The sequence below is a fragment of the Pongo abelii genome, chromosome 5 (assembly GCF_028885655.2).
Source record: "Pongo abelii isolate AG06213 chromosome 5, NHGRI_mPonAbe1-v2.0_pri, whole genome shotgun sequence".
Taxonomy (NCBI): Eukaryota; Metazoa; Chordata; class Mammalia; order Primates; family Hominidae; genus Pongo; species Pongo abelii.
In genome coordinates this window covers 113,523,725-113,533,350 of record NC_071990.2, presented here as the reverse complement: position 1 = coordinate 113,533,350, position 9,626 = coordinate 113,523,725, and the positions used below count along the sequence as shown (strand labels likewise).

The window sequence follows — 9,626 nt, the reverse complement described above, 5'->3', positions numbered from 1 at the left end:
GACACAGCCGATGCCCTTCATGTTATAGCATGATGAAGGGAGATAAGACCAGTACATGAGAAGGGAAATAATGTTGTGAAGTAGACAAGACTGTCTACAGTATGTTGCAATGGACTGCTGGTTACATATATAGGTTTTCAATCACGTCTATGTGTATATAACAAAAGAGAATGTATTTTGACTTGTTTCAGACATTCTCTTTCCAGAACCTCCATACAAGTAACGTTTATTTCTTAAAATCATCAAAGACTTTTCAAACCAGTGTTAATGAACCTATCCTACATGAATGGATTCAATATAATTGCTGTAGCTTTACTTTTCTAACCAAGCTTTCCTCCCATCCTAACGCAATTGCAATTACCCATCACCATAACTGTCCTACGGGAAATGTCCAACAAGTATTATTCATTGATAATTTGCAATGAGTTTATTTCTTCATGTGTTCTTACCACAAATAATACAGTAGTATACCCCTGTATCCCATGTCCCTACAATATTTGGGGCAATTTCCTAAGTAATAGATATAAAATAGATGAACAAGCTAAGTATAGTTCCTGAACTTGCAGACTAGTGAGGGTTAGAGACAAGTAAACTAGCAAATGTAAAGTCTTCTGTAAATGTTATGGTAGGGAAAGCACATCGTGCGACAGAGCAGATGAAAGAGTGCTTCGCACAAGCTTGAAAGGGTCAGGATAGGTATTAAGAGAAAATGGAATCAGGCCTGCTCCTCCTTACATGACAAAAATTAGCCCCAATTTCAATCATGTATCAAATCTCTCCATTAGTAGACGTAAATGTTCTCCTCACTCTTTCAATTTTATCTATCATAGCAGGCAGCTGAGGTGGACTAAACCAGACCCAATTATGTAAAATCCTCGCATACTCCTCAATCACCCACATAGGCTGAATAATAGCAGTACTACCGTATAATCCAAACATCACTATTTTTAACCTAGCTATTCACATTATCCTGACGACTACCGCATTCCTAGTACTCAACTTAAACTCGAGCACCACAATCCTGTTGCTATCTCGCACCTGAAACAAACTAACATGAATAGTACCTATAATCCCATCCACCGTACTGTCCCTGGGAGGCCCACCCCCACTAACCGGCTTCCTACCCAAATGAATTACCATCGAAGAATTCACAAAAAAAATAGCCTTATTGTTCCCACTGCCATAGCCATTATCACCCTCCTCAACCTCTATTTTTATATGCGCCTAATCTACTCCACCTCAATTACACTATTCCCCATATCCAATAACGTAAAAATAAAATGACAATTCGAAAACACAAAACCCACCGCCCTCCTCCCCGCACTCATTGTCCTCACCACCTTACTTCTACCCATCTCCCCCCTCATACTGGCCATCTCATAGAAATTTAGGTTAAACATAGACCAAGAGCCTTCAAAGCCCTCAGTAAGTTATAAGACTTAATTTCTGCAACTCTAAGGACTGCAAAACCCTACTCTGCATGAACTGAAAGCAAACCAGCCACTTTAATTAAGCTAAGCCCTTACTAGACCAGTGGGACTTGAACCCACAAATATTTAGTTAACAGCTGAATACCCTAATCAATTGGCTTCAATCTACTTCTCCCGCCGCAAGGAAAAAAAGGCGGGAGAAGCCCCGGCAGATTTGAAGCTGCTTCTTCGAATTTGCAATTCAACATGATAATCACCTCAGGGCTGCTAAAAAGAGGTTTAGCCTCTGTCTTTAGATTTACAGTCTAATGCCTTGCTCAGCCATTCTATCTTCTACCCCGCCCCTCCCCCCGCCCACTGATGTTCGCCGACCGCTGATTGTTCTCCACAAACCACAAAGACATTGGAACACTGTATCTATTATTCGGCTCATGAGCTGGAGTCCTGGGCACAGCCCTAAGTCTCCTTATTCGGGCTGACTTAGGCCAACCCGGCAACCTCCTAGGTAATGATCACATCTATAACGTCATCGTCACAGCCCATGCATTCGTAATAATCTTTTTCATGGTAATACCCATTATAATTGGGGGCTTTGGCAATTGGCTAGTCCCCTTAATAATTGGCGCCCCCGACATAGCATTTCCCCGCATAAATAATATAAGCTTCTGACTCCTCCCTCCCTCCTTCCTACTACTGCTCGCATCCGCTATAGTAGAAGCCGGTGCCGGAACAGGCTGGACAGTCTACCCTCCCTTAGCAGGAAACTACTCTCATCCAGGGGCCTCTGTAGACCTAACCATTTTCTCCTTACACTTAGCAGGTATCTCCTCTATTCTAGGAGCTATTAACTTTATTACTACAATTATTAATATAAAACCCCCTGTCATATCTCAATACCAAACACCCCTCTTCGTCTGATCGGTCTTAATCACAGCTGTCCTACTCCTCCTCTCCATTCCAGTCCTAGCTGCTGGCATTACCATACTATTAACAGACCTCAACCTTAATACCACCTTTTTTGACCAAGCAAGAGGAGGGGACCCGATCCTGTACCGACACCTGTTTTGATTCTTTGGTCACCCCAGAGTCTATATTCTCATCCTACCAGGCCTCGGAATAATTTCCCACATTGTAACATATTATTCAGGAAAAAAAGAACCATTCGGTTACATGGGTATAGTCTGAGCCATAATATCAATTGGTTTCCTAGGTTTCATTGTATGAGCCCACCATATATTTACAGTAGGGATAGATGTAGATACACGAGCCTACTTCGCTTCCGCTACTATAATTATCGCCATTCCCACTGGCGTCAAAGTATTTAGTTGGCTCGCTACACTCCACATAAGTAACACCAAACAATCTGCTGCAGGGCTCTGAGCCCTAGGTTTTATTCTCCTCTACACTGTAGGGGGCCTTCCCGGTATTGTACTAGCAAACTCATCATTAGATATTGTGCTACATGACACATACTACGTTGTAGCTCACTTTCACTACGTTTTATCAATAGGGGCTGTATTCGCCATCATAGGGGGTTTTATCCACTGATTCCCCCTATTCTCAGGTGATACTCTAGACCAAACCTATGCCAAAATCCATTTTGCTGTCATATTTGTTGCCGTAAATCTAACCTTCTTCCCACAGCCCTTTCTTGGCCTGTCTGGAATACCCCGACGTTACTCCCACTACCCCGATGCATATACCACATGAAATATTCTGTCATCTGTAGGCTCATTCATCTCCCTAACAGCAGTAATACTAATAATTTTTATAATTTGGGAAGCCGTCACCTCAAAACGAAAAGTGCTAACAATTGAACAACCCTCCACCAACCTGGAATGGTTATATGGATGCCCTCCACCCTACCATACGTTTGAAGAACCTATCTACATGAAACCTAGGCAAAAAAGGAAGGAAACGAACCTCCTAAAGCTGGTTTCAAGCCAGCCCCATAACCTCCATGACATTTTCAAAAAGATATTAGAAAAACCATTTCATAACTTTGTCGAAGTTAAATTACAGGTTAAACCCCGTATATCTTAATGGCACACGCAGCGCAAGTAGGTCTGCAAGACGCTACATCTCTTGTAATAGAAGAATTAATCGTCTTTCATGACCATGCCCTCATAATTATTTTTCTCATCTGCTTCCTAGTCCTATACGCCCTTTTCCTAACACTCACAACAAAACTAACACTAACATCTCAGATGCCCAAGAAATCGAAACTGTCTGAACAATCCTGCCCGCTATCATCTTAGTTCTAATTGCCCTCCCATCCTTACGTATCCTTTATATAACAGACGAAATCAACAACCCCTCCTTTACAATTAAATCAATCGGACATCAATGATACTGAACCTACGAATATACCGACTATGGCGGATTAATCTTCAATTCCTACATACTCCCACCGCTATTGCTAGAACCAGGTGACCTTCGACTCCTTGACGTTGATAACCGGGTAGTCCTTCCAGTTGAAGCCCCGTTCGTATGATAATTACATCACAAGACGTTTTACACTCATGAACTGTCCCCACATTAGGCCTAAAAACAGATGCAATCCAAACCACATTTACTGCTACACGGCCAGGAGCATACTATGGCCAATGGTCAGAAATCTGCGGAGCTAACCACAGTTTCATACCTATCGTCCTAGAATTAATTCCCCTAAAAGTCTTCGAAATAAGACGCGTATTCACTTTATAACCCGCCTTTCACTCCCTCTCCAGAGTTCACTGTAAATCTAACCCAGCATTAACCTTTTAAGTTAAAGACCAAGAGAATCATTATCTCTTTACAGTGAAATGCTGCAGGTAAATACCACTGTATGACCTACTATCATCACCTCAATACTCCTCAAATTATTTCTCATTACCCAACTAAAAATACTAAACACACATTATCATCTGCCTGCCCCACCAAAATTTATTAAAATAAAAAACTACAATAAGCCCTGAGAACCATAATGAACGAAAATTTATTTGCTTCATTCATTACCCCTACAGCACTAGGTCTACCCGCCGCAGTACCAATCACTCTATTTCCCCCCTTATTGATCCCAACCTCCAAGTACCTCATCAACAACCGACTAATCACCACTCAACAATGACTAATTCAACTTATCTTAAAACAGATAATAACGATACATAACACTAAGGGACGAACCTGGTCCCTTATACTAATTTCCTTGATTATTTTTATTGCCACAACCAATCTACTCGGACTCTTGTCCCACTCATTTACACCAACTACCCAACTATCTATAAACCTAGCCATGGCAATCCCCCTATGAGCAGGCACAGTGACCACAGGCTTCCGCTTTAAAACCAAAAATATTAGGGTGGTTCTTTGGGTGACTTCTGGGACTCAGAAATGCAAAGGGGCTATTCCTAGTTTTATTGCTAGGGCTTTTGTGATTATTAATGACGAGTATTGGTTGGTGGCGTTGGTTATGGTTCATTGTCCAGAGAGTATGTTGTTGGAGAGGACGGCTATTAGAAGGATTGTGGATGCTTTGCTTCTGTAAGAAAATATTTGACAACGGCTTCTGTAGAGCGGGGGTTTATTTTTTCAGTTAAGATTGGAATAAAGGCCAGTATGTTTATTTCTAAACCTACTCAGGTGAAAAATCAGTGTGAACTTAGTGTTGCAATGAATGTACCTGTGAAGACGGTAGAGCAGATGATGGGTTGGGCTAGGGGATTAATTAGTACGGGAAGGAGATAACCAACATTTTCGGGGTATGGGCCCGATAGCTTATGTAGCTGACCTTACTTTAGGATAGGGTGTGACAGGTGGCACGGAGAATTTTGGATTCTCAGGGATGGGTTCAATTCCTATGGTCCTAGAAATGAGGGGATTTAAACCCCTATTATTTACTCTATCAAAGTAACTCTTTTGTCAAACATATTTCTTAAGTTTGGGGGGGAATGCTGGCGTTTGTAGTAGGTATAGAGATGTGTCATATGAGTAGTGCCAGAGTAAGTGGTAGGAAGTTTTTTCATAGGAGGTGTATGAGTTGATCATAGCGGAATCGGGGATATGCTGTTCAAATTCATAAAAATAGGGATGTTAGGAGTAGGGTTTTAATGATGAAATATGTTGTGTAGAGTTCTGGGGAGTGAATGTTGTATACTGTTCCTAGGAAGATTGTAGCGGTGAGGGCGTTTATTATAATAATATTTATATATTCGGCTATGAAGAATAGGGCGAATGGGCCTGCAGCATATTCAATGTTAAAACCTGAGACTACTTCAGATTCTCCTTCAGTGAGGTCGAAGGGGGTTCGATTGGTTTCCGCTAGTGTGGAGATAAATCATATTATAGCTAAGGGTGATGATGGCAGGAGTAATCAGAGATGTTCTTGTGTTGTGATGAGAGTACAGAGGTTAAATGAACCGCTTATTAGTAGTACTGATAATAGAATGATGGCTAGGGTGACTTCGTATGAGATTGTTTGGGCTACTGCTCGTAATGCACCGATTAAGGCGTAGTTCGAGTTGATGCTCATCCTGATCAAAGGATGGAGTAGACGGCTAGGCTGAATGTGGCCAGGATAAATAGGAGGCCTAGGTTAAGCTTAACCAGGGGGTTAGGTATAGGGAGGGGGGCTCATAATAGGAGGGCGATGGTGAGGGCTAAGGTTGGGGCCGTGATGTAGAGGGTGATGGTAGTTGTGGAGGGTTTTAGGGGTTCTTTGGTGAAGAGTTGTATAGCGTCAGCAAAAGGTTGTAGTAGTCCGTAGGGGCCTACAAAGTTGGGTCCTTTGCGTAGTTGTATATAACCTAGGACTTTTCGTTCGGTTAGCATTGGGAATGCTATGGCAATTAGAATAGGTGCAATAAGAAGTAGGAGTTTGTCTATTGGCATGTTGTTAAGAGGAATTGAACCTCTGATTATAAAGTTTTAAATTTTATGCAATTGCCGGGCTCTGCCATCTTAACAAACTCGGTTCTTGAGTAAGTGTAGGCACAGTATTAAATGGAGATAATATCATTTATGGGGGGGAGGCGCTTTGTGAAGTAGGCCTTATTTCTCTTGTCCTTTCGTACAGGGGGGAATGTAGAATAGATAGAAACCGACCTGGATTGCTCCGGTCTGAACTCAGATCACGTAGGACTTTAATCGTTGAACAAACGAACCTTTAATTGAGGCTGCACCATCGGGATGTCCTGATCCAACATTGAGGTCGTAAACCCTCTTGTTGATATGGACTCTAGAATAGGATTGCGCTGTTATCCCTAGGGTAACTTGTTCCGTTGGTCAAATTATTGGATCAATTGCACGCGGTAACTCGTTTTGACTGGTGAAGTCTCAGCATATGTTGCTCGGAGGTTGGGTTATGCTCCGAGGTCGCCCCAACCAAAATTTTTAATGCAGGTTTAGTGGTTTAGAGCCTGTGGGTTTATTGGGTGTTGTTTGCATTAGTAAATTGAAGCTCCATAGGGTCTTCTCGTCTTGTTTTATTATGCCCGCCTCTTCACGGGCAGGTCAATTTCACTGGTTGAAAGTAAGAGACAGCTGAACCCTCGTGAAGCCATTCGTACAAGTCCCTATTTAAGGAATGAGTGATTATGCTACCTTTGCACAGCTAGGGTACCGCGGCCGTTGAACATATGTCACCGGGCAGGCGGTGCCCCTAATACTGGTAATGCTAGAGGTGATGTTTTTGGTAAACAGGCGGGGTAAGGTTTGCCGGGTTCCTTTTACTTTTTTTAACCTTTCCTTATGGGCATGTCTGTGTTGGGTTAACAGTAGGGATAATAATGGTTTGTTGATTGGTTGTAGATATTGAGCTGTTAACTGTCAGTGTAATATTGTGGACTGATGTAGGCTTATGCAGAGGAGAATATTTTCATGTTACTTATACTAACATTATTTCTTCTATAGGATAGTAGATTGGTCCAATGGGGTGTAAGGAGTTCAGTTGTGTGTTTGGGATTTTTTGGGTGGTTGGGTGTTGAGCTTGAACCCTTTCTAAATTGATGGCTGCTTTTAGGCCTACTATGGGTGTTGTATTTTTTACTCTCTTTACAAGGTTTTTTCCTAGTGTCTAAAGAGCTGTTCCTCTTTAGACTAACAGTTAAATTTACAGGGAGATTGGGGTATCTGCAGGTAAACTTAAAGTTGAACTAAGATTCTATCTTGGACAACCAGCTATCACCAGGCTCGATAGGTTTGTCGCCTCTACCTGTGAATCTTCCCACTATTTTGCTACATAGACGGGTGTGCTCTTTTAGCTGTTCTTACGTAGCTCGTCTGGTTTTGGGGGTCTTAGCTTTCGTTCTTCTTGCAAAGTTACTTCTAGTTAATTCATTATGCAGAAGGTACAGGGGTTAGTCCTTGCTATGTCATGCTTGGTTATATGTTTTCATCTTTCCCTTGCAGTACTATATCTATCGCGCCGAGTTATAATTTCTATCGCCTATACTTTATTTGAGTGAATGATTTGGTTAAAGTCGTTTGCTAGTAGGGTGGATTGGGTTTGGGGCTAGGGTTAGCTCAGAGTGGTCAAGTTGAGTTGAAATCTCCCAAGTGTAAGCCGGGTGCTTTATATTAAGCTACACTCTGGTTCGTCCAAGTGCACTTCCCAGTACACTTACCATGTTATGACTTATCTCCTCTATATAAATGCATAGGGGTTTTAGTTAGACAGTCCTTGAAATATAGTCGAGGAGGGTGACGGGCGGTGTGTACACGCTTCAGGGCCCTGTTCAACTAAGCACTCCACTCTTAGTTTACTGCTAAATCCACCTTCGACCCTTAAGTTTCATAAGGGTTATCGTAGTTTTCTGAAGTAGAAAATGTAGCCCATTTCTTGCCATCTCATGGGCTACACCTTGACCTAACGTCTTTACGTGGATACTTGCGCTTACTTTGCAGCCTTTGTCAGAGTTTGCTGAAGATGGCGGTATATAGGCTGAGCAAGAGATGGTGAGGTTGATCGGGGTTTATCGATTACAGAACAGGCTCCACTGGAGGGATATGAAGCACCGCCAGGTCCTTTGAGTTTTAAGCTGTGGCTCGTAGTGTTCTGGCGAGCAGTTTTGTTGATTTAACTGTTGAAGTTTAGGGCTAAGCATAGTGGGGTATCTAATCCCAGTTTGGGTCTTAGCTATTGTGTGTTCAGAAATATTAAAGCCACTTTCGTGGTTTATTTTATATCAACTGAGTTTTCTACAACTCAGGTGAATTTTAGCTTTATTGGGGAGGGTGATCTAAAACACTCTTTATGCCGGTTTCTATTAGCTTGGGTTAATCGTGTGACCGCGGTGGCTGGCAAGAAATTGACCAACCCTAAGGTTAGTATAGCTTAGTTGAACTTTCGTTTATTGCTAAAGGTTTATCACTGCTGTCTCCCGTGGGGGTGTGGCTAGGCTAAGCGTTTTGAGCTGCATTGTTGCGTGCTTGATACTTGCTCCTTTTGATCCTGGTGATATAGACGGCGACTTCACCGGGGCGGGGATGCTTGCATGTGTAATCTTACTAAGAACCAACAGAAAGGGTAGGACCAAACCTATTTGTTTATGGGGCAGTGTGGGCCCATCGAGACATTTTCAGTGTATTGCTTTGGGTGAATAAGCTACATAAACTGTGTTGGAGTGTATCTTTGGGGTAGAGTTAATTTGGGGTGTGGGATTAGTAGCGGTATGTGTGCTGAATAAAGTGACTAGAAGAAGAAATTGAATTGATAGAGCTGATGAAGTCAGGTTGAGGGAAAATGTTGGGTTAGTTAAGGGGTGACTGTTAAAAATGCATACCGCCAAAAGAGAAAATTTGAATTCTCGTCAAATTAGATTACAGCTCTTTGTTTTTGGGGTTTGGCAGAGATGTCTTTCTTAGGTGGTGTAACCAGAGGTGGGGGGAGGGGGGTTTGTGGAATTTTGTCGTAGAATTGCTGTGGAAAGTGGTTGTGGGTGTGCTCACTGGTTATTGTTATGTCCAACAAGCATGGATTAATTAACACCTTGTGAGTATGCTGGTCCAGAATATTGAACGTAGGTGCAATTAAAAATGGGATGGGGCAGGAATCAAAGACAGATACTGCGACATAGGGTGCTCCGGGGCCAGCGTTTCACAATGCTATCGCGTGCACACCCCCCACATAAAAATACCAAATGCATGGAGAGCTCCCGTGACTGGTTAATAGGGTGATAGACCCGTGATCCATCGTGATGTCTTATTTAAGGGGAACGT

The 9,626-nt window shown here is 42.4% G+C and overlaps 2 pseudogenes; one reads left to right on the top strand and one right to left on the bottom strand.

The window, feature by feature from the left end:
* Positions 1-3,472: 3,472 nt before the first annotated feature.
* Positions 3,473-4,136, top strand: LOC129060033 (cytochrome c oxidase subunit 2-like; annotated as a pseudogene).
* Positions 4,137-5,305: 1,169 nt separating this feature from the next.
* On the bottom strand, positions 5,306-6,299 carry LOC129059828 (NADH-ubiquinone oxidoreductase chain 1-like; annotated as a pseudogene).
* Between the last annotated feature and the right edge of the window lie 3,327 nt (positions 6,300-9,626).